Source organism: Dendrobates tinctorius, unplaced genomic scaffold (genome assembly GCF_039654945.1).
Source record: "Dendrobates tinctorius isolate UK_male_01 unplaced genomic scaffold, ASM3965494v1 ptg000065l, whole genome shotgun sequence".
NCBI lineage: Eukaryota > Metazoa > Chordata > Amphibia > Anura > Dendrobatidae > Dendrobates > Dendrobates tinctorius.
Window position 1 is genome coordinate 377,554 of NW_027361733.1, and position 16,352 is coordinate 393,905.

Below are 16,352 nucleotides of genomic sequence, written 5' to 3' on the forward strand. Positions count from 1 at the left end.
CTCTTAAGCGGTTTCCAAAGACAGATTGAATTGAAATCGGGATAAGCAAGTAGTGTTTTCAAAGCATGATTTGAATGCTTTTTTCAAATGTCGCTGCTCTGCAATTAGTTTTTCTTGGTCCAAGTTGCACATTTCCAATTCCTTAGCCTTGATTTAACTTGACCAACTCTTCTACTACTACTACTACTACTACTACTACTACTACTACTACTACTCTTATTCACCGCTATATGGGAGGCATTGCACTGTATTCAATGTGTCCGTAAAATAACGATCTATCTTGGCCTTTGCTGTTTGGTAGGTATAGGTGTGACAAGCTGCAGTAATGTGTTTGGCTTTGGATAGCTACATTTCTGCACACCCACCTGCTACAAGGCCTGCAGCCCCTTCGCCTCAGTACTTCCCCAGTCTTAATTCAAGCATTCAATTCCTACCACATCCCTCATGCAATGATATGTCGCTTCATTTTTGAAACATTGTCCCCCTCTTGTGGCCTTCCAACTTTGAAATTTACTGTTCAATTTTGAATTAATTCATATATGAATTAAATGGAAAATCAACGATTTATCTGGCGAGTTAGTTGAATGTTCGGCCTACGTCCACCTGTCTGACAGACGGATGGTATTCTAGTGGCTTGTAGCAGCAGCAGCAGCAGCAGCTAGGTGCGCTGCTTGCCTGCAGTAAATAGGATGTGTTCCATCCATGGAACACTGTGATAGGAATCATGCCATTCATAGCACACAATGCTTGGATGTGTTCGACCACGTGTCACAATGGGACCACGTGTCACAATGGGACCACGTGTCACAATGGGCAGCCCACAGTCTGTAGCAGCTGCGCAGTAGTAGTCAGCTTCAGTCTGCTGAGTGAGCCTCAGCAGACAGGTGGGCCATGCTCGCCTCCTGGTTACAATATCTGGCACCAGGAGAGTTAAAGCAAGACCTTTCATTTAGGGAGGGTAGTAGAGGGGGCGGTGTAAGAGCAGTGCTCCTCTGGCCTCTTTCCTAGTACTGAAGCGCGTTTGACCGTGAGGGGAGGGTGGCCTAACAAAAAAGGGGTTGGCCTATGCAAATTAAAAGCGCGTGGAGTGGAATCCTGGGAAAAAAAAAAAAAAAAATCAGCCGCCTGCGCTTTTGTTATGCGCCCAGACTTGGTTTGAATGTCTTCCTCAGGGTAGTGTCTGTGTCATTCTCCACAATGGGTGCCTGTCTTAAGCCCTGTGGCCTTGCAAGCGGCAAACCATTTCTGGTTATCGCTTCTCGGCCTTTTGGCTAAGATCAAGTGTAGATCTTGGCTAGGAGAGTCTGTGCTTTTTGTCCTTCTCAGCACTGCAGCTTTTGCTGCTTTTGCTTTGAGAGGGGACTTTGCAGACACGAGCAGCGATGGTTAGAATTCGCTTTGCTGAGCCTGGGGAAACCCGGGTGAAGCATGGTATCCGGATCGATATAGATGCCGGACGTGAAGATGATTTTCCCTTGGGATTTTTTGTGAACAACGTTCTTTTTGGAGTTCTGAAGCTGAGAAGAGAGGAGATTCTGTGTTTGCAGCAGTTCAGATCCAAATTTACTCTTGTTCTTTCTTGTATTGCAGCTTGCAACAATCTCTATGGGACTCTGAAGCAGAACGTGGAGAACACTGTGCTGGATGGGCTGACCTTCACCATCCTGTATTCAGATGAGGAGCTGCCTCTCACCCTGATGATGTATAACCCTCATGTGCCTCTGGAGCTGATCTGCATATTTTTGAATAAACATTGCAAGGTATGTAGACCTCCTACCAAGGTCATGAATGAGGTTGGGCTGTGGACAGAAAAGTACAGATTTATGGTAAAGTTCTCAGAAAGCATGGATGAGCCAGGAGGAATTCATTATCCCCCCTGTAACTTTTCCATAGGGAAGGAGAGAGGTTTTCTCTTCTTCCCTAATGCTCCCAGGTTCTGCAGGCACTGCTGGGTGTATGGCCATACACAGGCAGACTGCCCTGCTGGAAGCCAGGTGGTGTGCAGAAAGTGTGGTGAGGTCGGTCATCCTAGTAGCCAGTGCACAAATGAGATTGTGTGTAACCTGTGTGGGGTAGGGGGACATGCCTTTAAGGACTGTAACCTTAGACCCAGCACATATGCAGGAGCTGCTAGGAGGAATTTTGTAATGCCTGACCCAGATCATCTTGTGGATTTTGTGGAGGAAATGACCGAAGAGGAGAAGGCTGAGAGAAAGCAGCTGGAAGCTGAATATAAGGAGCAGAGAGAGAAGTTTCAGAAAGAGCACAAGGAGAGATTAGAGCAACGTGTCAGAGACAGGATAGTGAATAGGATTCTGGCTGAGGAGAAAAGTGCTGAGTCACTACCTGTGAGAACACACAAGCCTGAAGCCGTTCAGAGAGAGATTCCACAGACAGCTAGTGAAGAAAAGGTGGGGGCCCCTGGCAGGAGCAGTGTGTCTGCTGAGGAGAGAAGTGCTGAGTCATTGCCTGTGATTACACACAAGCCTGCAGCCCAGCAGAGAGAAGTTTCCACTGAAAAAAAGGTGGGGGCTGCTAGCAGGAGCGAGGCAAGCTCTGAGAGGAGAGTTCAGGAAGAGGTCACAGACACTGAGGACTCCACCTGGACTACAGTGCGGAGGCAGACCAGGAAAAGCAGACTGAGCTCTGTGCAGAAAGTACATGGAAAGGAAAAAAGGCAGGACTATGCAAAGCAGGAAGCAAAGACTTCTGGGATGAGCAGAAGCACAAGATCTAGAGCAAGAAAGAAGCCCAGCTTTGAAGTGCTGCAGCAGCTGTCTGAAGACCAGGAGAATGTGGATGACAATAAGGAAGAGGTGACAGAAGATATACCTGACATGACTGTCACATTGCAAGGGGAAGAAGGGGAGTCAGCCAGCCTGTCTAAAACCCCCAAGATGGAATGGAGTGAAGACTCCTTGGAGTCTGAAGATGAAGGTGGTCAGGGTGACTTTGACCAGAGTGAGGAAGAATCTGCAGATGACACAATTGTCCAACTGGTGAAACTGAGCCCCTCTTCATCCTGTACCAGCGCTGGTAGCCGCAGCCCCACAAGAAGCTACCCAACAGTCACAGAACCCCAAGGTGTCCGTTTTTTAGGGGAAGACTTGGGGTACACCGTCTGCACATCCGGTGTTACCCCTCAAGACGGGAAAGGCTGAAGACCAGATGGGGCTGTGGTCGTGATCTTCCTAAAAACCTGGAGCGATGGGTTCCCAACCTGCTCAGTTGGCAATATCGTCACTGAACGTGCGACTCATAAAGTCGGCACAAAGGAGGGCCTTTATTTTAGATTATTTGGGAACCCTTAAGGACGATGTTTACTGCATTCAGGAATGCGGAATTTCTGACTCCCTGGATGACAGTGTGTGGCCACATGGCCAATGTATTTGGTCTGGTTCAGTTATTAATAAAAATAGTGGTGTTGGAATTTTAATTGCTAATAAAAATATTAAAATTGAATGTTATACAGTTATAGAGCCAGGAAGGTGTGTTATGTGTGAGATTACTTGTAGAGGGTGGAGGGTTAAGATTGTGAATGTGTATGCTTCGGTTGATAATGAAGAGCGATTGGAACTTTTTGAGAAATTGTCTTTTTTTTCTACATGGGAGAATACCTGTTGTCTTTGTTGGTGATTTTAATTGTGTCACTGAAGGTGTGCATGTGGATGTCACTGGGAAAAAGTTGAGGGGTCTGATTGAGGATTTTTCGTTTGTTGATGCTGCAGAGTTTTTCTTGGGAAAACCTCCTCCCGTCACTTACAAAGCTGATAGGGGGGGGCATTGAATCGAGAATTGACCGTGTTTTGTTGTCAACTAACATTGTCTGTAAGCATTTTCAACAGGAAGATGTTCCTTTTTCTGACCATGTTATTTTGCGTGCGCGTTTGGAAGGTAAGGTGTCTTTTGCGCATGGTCGTGGTGTATGGAAGCTAAATGTACGTCTGTTAGATGATGAACGGATCATGATAATAATAATAATAATAATAATAAATTTTATTTTTATAGCGCCGACATATTCCGCAGCACTTTACATTTCAGAGGGGATTTGTACAGACAATAGACATTACAGCATAACAATAATCACATACAGTAGATTATAACAAATACCAAGAGGAGTGAGGGCCCTGCTCGCAAGCTTACAGTCTATGAGGAAAGAGGGAGACACGAAAGGTGGGTGGTAACAGTTGCTCTGATTGTATGGACCAGCCATAATGTTAAGTGTGTAACAGTACAGACACAGAGGGCTAATGGATGCATAAAGCATGTTGGAACATGATGCTGGGAACCTGGTTATGGTAAAACTTTTGGCTCTGCCACACAGGGATAGGTTAGGTTAATGTGTTGAGGCGATAGGCCAGTCTGAATAAATGCGTTTTCAGGACACGCTTAAAATTGTGGGGATTGGGGACTAATCGTATTGACCTGGGAAGTGCATTCCAAAGAATTGGCGTGGCACGTGTAAAGTCTTGGAGACGGGAGTGGGAGGTTCTGACTATTGAGGATACTAACCTCAGGTCATCAGCAGAACGGAGGGCGCGGGTAGGGTGGTATACTGAAACAAGGGAGGAGATGTAGGGTGGTGCTGAGCCATGGAGGGCTTTGTGGGTGAGGGTAATAAGTTTATACTGAATTCTGGAGTGGATGGGTAGCCAGTGTAATGACTGGCACAAGGTAGAGGCATCGGTGTAACGATTGGTGAGGAATATGATCCTGGCTGCAGCATTCAAGACAGATTGGAGAGGGGAGAGTTTGGTAAGAGGGAGACCGATTAGAAGAGAGTTACAATAGTCGAGACGAGAATGAATAAGAGAAACAGTAAGAGTTTTTGCAGAGTCAAAAGTAAGAAAAGGTCGAATTCTAGAAATGTTTTTGAGGTGCAGATGACAAGAGCGAGCCAGTGATCGAATGTGGGGGGCAAAGGAAAGCTCGGAATCAAGTATGACCGCAAGACAGCGGGCATGTTGCTGGGGAGTAATAGTGGAACCACACACGGAAATGGAAATGTCGGGTGTAGGTACATTAGTAGCGGGAGGAAACACCAGGAGTTCAGTCTTTGACAGGTTCAGTTTCAGATATAGTGAGGACATGATATTAGACACAGCGTTTAGACAATCGCCAGTGTTTTCTAGAAAGGCTGGCGTGATGTCAGGAGAAGAAGCGTATAATTGGGTGTCATCAGCATAGAGATGGTACTGGAAACCAAATCTACTGATTGTTTGACCAATAGGGGCAGTGTACAAGGAGAAGAGGAGGGGGCCTAGAACCGATCCTTGAGGAACCCCAACAGTAAGGGGAAGGTGAGAGGAGGAGGAACCGGCAAAAGAAACAGTAAAGGAGCGGTCGGAGAGATAGGAGGAGAACCAGGAGAGAACGGTGTCCATGAGGCCAATGGAATGGAGCATAGTGAGGAGGAGCTGATGATCCACAGTGTCGAATGCTGCAGAGAGATCCAAGAGAATTAGCATGGAGTAATGACCATTTGATTTAGCTGTTAGCAGATCATTAGAGACTTTAGTGAGGGCAGTTTCAGTGGAGTGTAAAGAGCGGAAACAGGATTGGAGAGGGTCGAGAACAGAGTTTTCTGAGAGATAGCGGATAAGACGGGAGTGGACCAGGCGTTCCAGGAGTTTAGAGATGAAGGGAAGATTAGAGACAGGTCTATAGTTAGCGGCACAGTTTTGGTCGAGGGATGGTTTTTTAAGTAGTGGATGTATGATGGCATGCTTAAATGAGGAGGGAAAAATACCAGAAGAGAGAGAGAGGTTAAATATTTTAGTTAGGTGAGGGGTGACAGCAGGGGAAAGGGACTGGAGGAGATGTGACGGAAATGGGTCACTGGTGCAAGTAGTTGGGCGAGAAGATGCAAGGAGCCTGCTTACTTCTTCTTCTGTGACTGATAGCCTTTAGACGGATGTATGCGAAGTGGAAACATAGAAAAAGAGATTTTGTGAATGTGTTGGAATGGTGGGACTGGATGAAGAAGGAAATAGGTTTTTTCTTTAAGAAGTGGGGAAGGAAAAAAGGTGTGTATAATAGAGAAAAATTTAACGAATTGGGTATGAGATTAGAGTGGCTGAGAAAACTGAGTATGATTGGAGTTGAGGTGGATGATTTGATGTGTCAGGTCAAGAATGAGATTAAGAAGTTTATGAATGAGAAAGGTAAGGAGATGATATATAGGTCTAAGATTGAGCATTTGGAAAAGAATGAGAAGTGTACTAGGTTTTTCTTCAAAAAAACTTTTGGTAAGAAAGTTGATATGGATGAGGTGATGAATGGGAATGGTGTGTGTGTGTATGGTGAGGATGTGATGAATGAGGTTGAATTGTTTTATAAGGAGTTGTATGGGGCCAAATGGATGGATGAAGGTTTGATGGCTGAAATGTTGGGTAAATTGGAAGGACGGCTAACTGAGGATGAGAGTGATTTGATGGATGATGGAATTGTGTTGGATGAAGTGAAGAAGGTTGTAATGTCTGCAGGTAAGAATAAAACGCCTGGGAAAGACGGGTTGCCTATAGAGCTGTATGTGAAAGAGTGGGATATTATGGGAAATGATTTGTTGGAAGTATGTAAGTATATGTTTGATAACAATGTACTGAGTGAATCAATGAGAGAAGGAGTGGTTGTATTGATTCACAAGAAGGGAGACCGGAAGGACTTGGGAAATTGGAGGCTGATCACCCTTCTGAATGCTGATTATAAGGTTTTCAGTAAGTTGTTAGCAAACAGGATGAGAGATATGATTGGGAAAGTAATTGGTGAGGATCAGGTGTGTGCAATACCTGGAAGAACGATGAATGAAAATTTAGTGTTGTTAAGGGATGTGATTTGTGATTGTTTGGGCCGCAAGCTGAAATGTATGGTTTTTTCTGTGGATTTTGAAAAAGCATTTCATAGGGTGTCGCACGTCTTTATGTTTAATGTCTTAGCGAAAATGGGTTTTTCTAGGAATTTTGTGAGTTGTGTGAGAAGCCTGTATTGGAATGTGTCAAGTGAAATTCTGGTGAATGGATTTTTAGTAATAAGGTTAAGGTAACGTCTGGTGTGAGACAAGGGTGTCCTATGTCACCCATTTTATTTATAAGTGTGATTGAGGTTCTTTTGTGTATGATAAGGAGTGACAAGTTTATGAAAGGTGTTATGATTCCTGGAAGTGGTGGGAAAGATCTGAGAATATTGGGATATATGGACGATGTGGTCATTGTGAGTGAAAATATGGCTGCAATGAATAGGGCAAAGTACTTATTGAATATGTTTTCCAGGGCCTCAGCCTTTAAAATAAATTGGGCTAAATGCTCCTTTAAATGCTTTGGTGATAACAGCATTAAATTGGATGAGGTAAAATGTGAAGATAGAGCTATCAAGGTACTGGGAATTAAATTCAATGACAACTTAAAGGGGAATGAAAGTTGGGACGACTGCGGAAAGAGAATAGCACAAAAATTAAATTTCTGGAACTTGAGGGACCTGACATTGACAGGGAAGATTTTGATTATCAAAGCAGTGGTGCTTCCGATTTTGCTTTTTGTTGCCAATGTGTACCCATCGGCTTCTAGAAAAATCAAAAAAACTGAAAAAATTATTTTTACTTTCCTCTGGGGGAGTCGAATGGAGAAGTTAAAAAGAGAGCATGTGTATAAGATGTGTGTGAATGGTGGTTTAGATTTTCCAAATATTGATTTTTTTCTAGGGGTAAGTTATATCAAAATGCTGGTGATTTGTATGGGTAAGGGGAACAAATGTGCTTGTATGGTAAGATACTCCGCTGGTTGGATGTTTTACAAGTTGAATTGGATCAAAAGAGATGCTACAGTACCTGTTGCTTTTAGGTGCCTGGTGTGGTATGAAAGAGTTGAGAAAGTCATTAGGAAGTACGATCTGATGGATCAGAGTATGATTGACTTTGTAAATAAGAAAAAGATCATTAAAATGGTGAGACATAGAGAGATGGTGTGTAATATCGATGGCTTGAGAGGGGAGGATGTGCCAAATATGTGGAAAAAGTTGGGAACGCAAGGTATGTCCAACAGACAGAAAGATATTGCATGGATGGTTCTGCATGACATACTACCTGTAAGGGATGTGCAGAAGAGGAGAGATCTGATTAAGACTGATGTGTGTCCAAGAGATGGATGTGGTTCAAGAGAGATTGTCAGACATATGCTGTGGGATTGTGAATTTGCATATGATGTGTGGAGAGGAATGAGCACGCTGTGTAATGGATTAGCAGGTGTGACTTTTGTCAATTGGAAGGTTGCAATGTTTGGAATGGGAGCATGTAATAGCTTGAAAGATAGAGTGTTATGGTTATTGACTGTGTGTGTAATGGAAAGCCTATGGGACGCAAGGAATCTGTTAGTTTTTAAAAGGAAAAAGATGACAGTTAATGAAGTTTTAAAACTGATTTTGTCTCGTATGTATGTCATCTACCTATGGGACAAGAAACGTGGTGCCATTGATGCGGAAGGGTTATGGAAGTTTAAGAAATGGAGATTCCTGGTAAAGTATAGATAAATAGAGGTTTTTGGTAAGGTATTAATAAATGGTTTAACATGTATTTTTCCTTTAGCTTAAATTGTTAACTATGTGTGTATTGTTTTGGTTTCAATTCAATCTTTTTAACCTGAGGTTAAAATTAAAAAACTTTTTATATAAAACGCCATGATATGATGAGAGGTTACATACCGGAAAGAGCTTTAAGTAGCTAACTTGATGGTGGAAATTACAACCGATCTGACATGGTAAAAAAAAAAAAAAAAATCTGTTCTTATCAGTTTAATATCTGATACGTCCCCTATCTGGGGACCATATATTAAATGGATTTTTAGAACAGGGAGATGGAAAAAGAGCTTGCTCACTTCACTCCACGTATCAGCCCAGTATGGCAGTTTCTCTGGGAATGGTGCACTCACTCTCTTAAGCGGTTTCCAAAGACAGATTGAATTGAAATTGGGATAAGCAAGTAGTGTTTTCAAAGCATGATTTGAATGCTTTTTTCAAATGTCGCTGCTCTGCAATTAGTTTTTCTTGGTCCAAGTTGCACATTTCCAATTCCTTAGCCTTGATTTAACTTGACCAACTCTTCTACTACTACTACTACTACTACTCTTGTTCACCGCTATATGGGAGGCATTGTACTGTATTCAATGTGTCCGTAAAATAACGATCTATCTTGGCCTTTGCTGCTTGGTAGGTATAGGTGTGACAAGCTGCAGTAATGTGTTTGGCTTTGGATAGCTACATTTCTGCACACCCACCTGCTACAAGGCCTGCAGCCCCTTCGCCTCAGTACTTCCCCAGTCTTAATTCAAGCATTCAATTCCTACCACATCCCTCATGCAATGATATGTCGCTTCATTTTTGAAACATTGTCCCCCTCTTGTGGCCTTCCAACTTTGAAATTTACTGTTCAATTTTGAATTAATTCATATATGAATTAAATGGAAAATCAACGATTTATCTGGCGAGTTATTTGAATGTTCGGCCTACGTCCACCTGTCTGACAGACGGACGGTATTCTAGTGGCTTGTAGCAGCAGCAGCAGCAGCTAGGTGCGCTGCTTGCCTGCAGTAAATAGGATGTGTTCCATCCATGGAACACTGTGATAGGAATCATGCCATTCATAGCACACAATGCTTGGATGTGTTCGACCACGTGTCACAATGGGACCACGTGTCACAATGGGCAGCCCACAGTCTGTAGCAGCTGCGCAGTAGTAGTCAGCTTCAGTCTGCTGAGTGAGCCTCAGCAGACAGGTGGGCCATGCTCACCTCCTGGTTACAATATCTGGCACCAGGAGAGTTAAAGCAAGACCTTTCATTTAGGGAGGGTAGTAGAGGGGGCGGTGTAGGAGCAGTGCTCCTCTGGCCTCTTTCCTAGTACTGAAGCGCGTTTGACCGTGAGGGGAGGGTGGCCTAACAAAAAAGGGGTTGGCCTATGCAAATTAAAAGCGCGTGGAGTGGAATCCTGGGGAAAAAAAAAAAAATCAGCCGCCTGCGCTTTTGTTATGCGCCCAGACTTGGTTTGAATGTCTTCCTCAGGGTGGTGTCTGTGTCATTCTCCACAATGGGTGCCTGTCTTAAGCCCTGTGGCCTTGCAAGCAGCAAACCATTTCTGGTTATCGCTTCTCGGCATTTTGGCTGCGATCATTTGGTTGCAGCCTGATAGGTGCGAGGTTTTCTGGAGGAATCCAGATCCTTTTGCAGAGAATTCTGAGATTTTTCTGTGGTATTTTATACCGACAGTCTGCAATATGAACTACGTGAAGAACACCATCCGAGTGTCGTTGGAGCCATCCATGAGGGCAAGTAACAGCGTGGTCTTCATTGTCCGTGACCTTATTGAGGAGAAGGCTGGAGGAAGGCGGGAAGACATTTTCAGCGTTAATGAGTTCCCTAATCAAGGTAACTACGATGTTACTTTTATGTCGGAGCATGATTGTCTGAATGTCTATGAGTGGTTCCGGAATCATGCCAGAGATCCCTGTTTGAAAGGAGTCCGATGTGAACCACTGTTTGGTCTTCAGGAGAAGCAGGTGATCATCACCGTCTACAACCCCTTTACTGACCCTGCATTGTTGGAGAGCTTCCTCTCACAGTATTGTGACTTTGTGTCAAAGGGAGTGAGGCAAGTGAATTGTTTGGGAATCTTGAATTGCCGATATAAGTATCGTATAAGGCTCAGAAGAGATCCTGGCTGTGTGGGTGGGTTCAGACACCCTCCGGCGAACTTTTCTGTGGCAGGGCATAGGGGTTTCCTTACTTACCCTGGGCAGCCTCTGTTTTGTAGGAGATGCTTCTCCTTTGGGCATGTCCAGGCGACCTGTGAGAAAGGGCAGTATTGCCGAAACTGCAAGAAGGAGGGGCACATGGCGGGTGATTGCCCGATGGCTAAGACCTGTGACGTGTGTGGTAGTGGTGATCACATGTATAAGGACTGTCCGAGGAGGGCTCCTAGATGCTCGGAGAGTGAATGGAGAGAGGAGGAGGAGAGAAGGAGGAGGTTGGCGGCCATTAAAAAGGAAGCTGAAAGAATGGAGAGAGAGGAAAGAGAGGAGAGGAGGCGGAGAGAGAGGAAAAGTCCCCTTGCGTCTCCAGAGGACATTGTACTAGCACCCCGTGCTTCTATGAGTGATGCCCCAAAAAAACGGAAGGAAGATAAGGAGTTTTGGGCAGAAATTAAAAAAGTGGAGAAGGGGTTTAATAAGGAAGATGTGGAAGAAGATGACGAAGAAGATGATGACACTCTTGAGCCTGATATGTTTTCTTTTGAGGAGGCAATGGATGCAACCGAGGAAAAGGTGCACATTTCTGATGCTGAAAGCCCTGTGCACCCTTCAGATCCCCAGAACATTGGAAGGTTTTCTTCAGATGAGGACAGGGGTGGGAGGAAATGTCAGAGGGAGGAGGATCGGGAGAGTGATGAGGCATGTAGTGGTGCACCTCAGAGGAAAATTGGGCCAGCTAAAAAATGGAGTGAGTATGAAGGGGTTAGTGGTTCAGAGACTAGCTGTTCAGTGAGAATGGCGGAGGAGGACAATGGGGATACTGGGTAGAATGAAAGCTCAGTGGACCTGTTGGTTTTTTTCATTTTCTGTGAGCCTTGGCTTTTGTCAAGGGCTTTTTTTGTGATGTGTAGAGCCTTATAGTAATTGTATTGCTGTTTTTTGTTTTTTTTTCCTCTCTACTATGGGTTTTTCTATAGTGTCGCAAAATGTGAGAGTCTTTAAGAATGCGAGTAGGAGAGCAGCAATTTTGGATTTTTTATCTATGCAAAATGCATCTATTTTTTGTTTGCAAGAATGTGGGATTGTGGATGGTGTGAAAGGGGATGAATGGTCTTATGGTGCGTCAGTATGGTCTGGTAGTGCAAATAATAAAAATGATGGTGTGGGTATTTTAGTTAAGGGACAGGAGGTTGTTTTGGATAATTATTTGGTTATTGAGGTGGGGAGGTGTATCTTAGCTAATTTTGAATATAAAAATGCTAAGTTTTGTGTTATAAATATGTATGCGCCAGTGGCAAAAAATGAGCGCAAATTATTATTTGAAAAAGTTAAGCTCTTTGTTCCAGGGAGAGTGCCTGTGGTGATTGTGGGTGATATGAATTGTGATGTGGGGGGAGTGAATGTGGATGTATCTGGGAAAGCTTTGTTGGAACTAGTCACTGACTTTGATTTGAGGGATATGCAGCGTGTGTGTAATATTAACCCTTTGTTAAACACCTTTTTTGCTGAGAGTGGAAGAACACAGTCCAGATTGGATTATTGTTTTGTTTCAAAAATTTTTATCCCTGTTGGATATAAGCAGGATAGGGTTGTTTTTTCAGACCATGTTTGTGTGTTGTGTGAGTTAGATATTGATGTTAGTGGTGTGTTTGGAAAAGGTTTGTGGAAGTTGAATGTGAAATTGTTGGAAAACGAGGATGTAAGGAAAGAGTATGGGAGAAGGTATGGGGAATGGTGTAAGGGTAAGAAAAATTTTGGCAATGTTTGTGAGTGGTGGGATTGGGTTAAGAGGCAGACAAAATTTTTTTTTAAAAGTGTGGGGTATAATCTTGCGGCAATTAAGAGGGAAAATTTTGTTAAGTTGAATGCCCGCTTATGCTTATTATATAAATTGAGGGAGGGTGGAATGGAGGTGGAGGATGAGATAAAAATAGTTAAAAAAAAAATTAATGAGTTCTTGGAGGAGAAAGGGAAGAGTATCGTGTTTAGGGCAAAAATTGATAAAATGGAGCAGGATGAAAAGTGCTCAAGGTTTTTCTTTAAAAAGGTTTTTGGGAAAAAGCAGAGTATGAGTGTTTTGAATGGAGTGGATGGAAGAGAGGTAAGTGGGGAGGATATGTGTGAACAGGTGGCTAAGTTCTATGAGGAGCTGTATGCAGTGAAGTGGAGGGATGAGGTTTTGGAAGAGGATGTATTAAGTGTATTAGAAAGTAAGTTGAGTGAGGTGGAGAGAGAGAGTGATGGGTGAGTTGACGGATGATGAGGTATGGAAAGTAATGAATAGTATGGCGTTGAATAAGACACCAGGGGAGGATGGTGTCGGGATCCCTCAGATTACTCTTTCATCTGAAGGACCGATGTTCTTAGGTGTGAAGCACCATATGTCTCTAATCAATTGCTCCGTCGAGAAGGATAACACAGACACGGCTGTATAATACCACTCGGGATGCCTCTCAAGACGCCTCTGGCTTATCAGTTAGGCTTCCGTCTTTTATAGTAAAGAATTTAAACATTTTACAGACATGCGCAGTACAAATGATTTTACAACTTGTTTTCGACAAAGAAAGTCATTTAGGCGAAAAAGCAGAGGTATTTGACCTTGGTTCACAAGGGAGATGTCTGAGACATCTCCTCGAAGAACAGATAAGGTTTTAAACAAGAGAATGCAACATAGACAGAACTCAATTTAACTCCTTCAGTTCCTATCATTCCCCCCTTTGACATCTTCATTCTTCACAATCTGGAACACTGGATCCTGCAACAACAGCGGATAGTGGCTCGTTCACCAGGTACTATCCCAGGCCGACGGGTTGCCTGAGGGAGACAGGTCTTCTACCTTCTCCATCCCCCAGATACTGAAGCCACGTCCATCATTGCAAGAGTACGCTCCTTCATGCCAGAAATGAGATGTCAATCTAGGACTCAAAGGAATAATAGTTACATTCTTGTTGTTTACAGTCAAACTTCCTTATCTATTTCTACATCTTTTCTTGCATACAGAGATACACCAAAAAACAAGTTTCAATAGCACATATATTACGAAGATACAAACAACAATACGTAATAGACTTAGTATAATCCCAGTTATCCAGCCTCCAATACCCTTAAACCAATTAGCTGGATTAAGAAAGGAGAATGTATCTGACCACCAACTATCCTTAGTACGATCATTGTCTTTATTGTACTGATCTCTAAGTTTTTGAACATCCTCTATTTTTGATCTTAACTTTAAACTACTGTTGGGATCTATATAATGACAGCAAGCTGGTCCGATGACTTGACACATACCTCCTTGCGCTGCAGTTAAATAATCTAATACTATGGTATGCTGATTAGTGACTATAATAAGCTGATTTTGGACAGCAACGGTGGTGTTCAATATCTCCAATATATCCCATATTTGGTCATCTAAGTAATCTGTAGCCCTGACTAATTTATCCCACATTTGAGTAATCATAGGATAAATAAAAATAGAGCTGACAATTTTATTGGCCACACTCATCTGCACTATATGTGGTCTCCCAGAGAGGCGAGGTGTATTGTCAGCAGCTCTTTTGTACAACGTGTGTTTAGGTATGCTCTGAGTATTCAACTGGTCATTCGGAATAACAAAGGTAGCTGGAGTCAAACGACCCAGAGTACAAGCACCTTTTACCCCTACTGGCAACCATTTATATGCATTGTCTCCACATACCCAGTACATGTCACTAGGTAGGTCCCATAGGGCTGAATGTTGTAATACCAGTCTATGAACTAAATCTATGAACGCAGATACATTCTGAAGCATACACCAATTTGGAAGTTGTCCTAAAGGGCTACAATACCCTACATCGGGATTTCTACAGGTGGGAGTTCCTTTCTCATATCCAGATGACTCGTTGCAAGGTATATTACCTGAAATATTAAAACAAGTTTCATTATTGCCCTGGGGAAATAAATTGGAATACTCCCAGGACGTGTTATGCAACCTTCTTTCTAGCAGTATTGGTTTGAAGGCATCAGTAGAGTGGGAAGTTACATTAAAACTAACTTGTAGGCCATACATTGGAATTTGCCCCAGGTAGGTTAATCGAGTTCTATTCCTGGGTACCCAAGCCCCCCTTTATATGCCAGATATTGAAGGTATGTATTACCTCCTGAAAGATTACCCTGCCACCAAGGGTATCCTACCCATCCCACAATAGGTATTCCAACAGTTGTGTTCCATAACTTCACATTATTTGTGGCATTATTAGCTAGTGTATCAGAACAACTGGTCCAGGCAAATAATTCCTCGGGTGGCACAGGAATAACAAGGAACGGAATACTAGTGGCTGATACTGGTGAATGTGTGCAGATCCAGCAAATGATTTGACCAATCATTCAGTAATTTTTCATGATGTTGTATAAACTTATTATTCAAGGACATTGGAGAATTTAGATTGTCCCACGCAGCTACCATTATTACAGATAATGCAACAAAACCAAACCAAAACATTATGCACTCTTATGCTTTGTTAACTCCTGTGGCTAGTTTGCAATGCGATGCGTGGATCCAGGTTGGTCGTCCTTCCAACTTAACAGAAGTAGGCGTTGTTAGGAGTACTTGGAAAGGTCCTTGATATCGGGGTTCAAGGGTCTTTCTGGAGTGTTTCTTGACATATACGTAATCACCAGGTTGTAGACAATGAGTTCCTTCCACACTATCTGGATCTGGAGTGGAAGAGAAAACTAGAGAATGCATTTGAGTTAAATGCTTTTGCAACTGGATTACATAACTTGTCAAATTATCCACATTGAGTGTTAAGACCTGTGGGTAGTACAACCCTGTGTTCGGTGGTCTTCCAAACAGTATCTTGAAGGGTGACAGTTTAGCTTTCCCCATGGGTGTGTACCTTACTGAGAATAATGTTAATGGGAGACACTCTGGCCATGGTCTATGGGTCTGCTCCATGGTTTTCTGTATTTTCAATTTCAGTGTCCCGTTCATTCTTTCTACCTTCCCTGAACTCTGTGGGTGGTAGGGTGTATGAAATGCCTGTTCTACACCTATCATTTGCATGACATTTTGCATTACCTCAGCAGTAAAGTGTGTACCTCTGTCTGATTCAATTGTTTCAGGGACACCGAATCGTGGTACTAGTTCCATCACCAGTTTCTTTGCAGTGGCTCGAGCTGTAGCCGTTTTCACCGGGTAGGCCTCTGGCCATCCAGAGAAGAGATCTACACATACTAGGATATTTGCATACACTCCTACCTTGGTAGCTGTATGTCGTCAATCTGCCGTCTCTGAAACGGGTAGAGAGGCCTAGGTGTCGCTTTCTTAGGGACTTTTACTGTTTTACCTGGTTGTGCTGTGCACAGATGAGGCATGATTGTACAAGTTTCGCGGCTGCGCAACTGAAGCCAGGAGCGATCCAGAAGGCATCTACCATGGCACACATGTGACTTTTTGAGGTGTGATTGGGGCCATGTGCCGCTTGCGCCATGATTGGGAACAGGGACTTTGGTGGGCACATTTTATCCTTATTCTCCCATACTCCATTTGAGTTCAGCTCAGCTCCCAGTCTCCCCCGGTGTACCTTCTCTGTTTGGGCAGCCTTTTGCTGGAGGGATTTCAGGACATCTAGACCCAATGTGG

The 16,352-nt window shown here is 43.4% G+C and overlaps 1 pseudogene; it reads left to right on the plus strand.

Annotated features, from left to right (window-relative positions):
• The first annotated feature begins 8,710 nt into the window (after nt 1–8,710).
• Nucleotides 8,711–8,919, plus strand: LOC141094976 (U2 spliceosomal RNA; annotated as a pseudogene).
• Nucleotides 8,920–16,352: the final 7,433 nt, after the last annotated feature.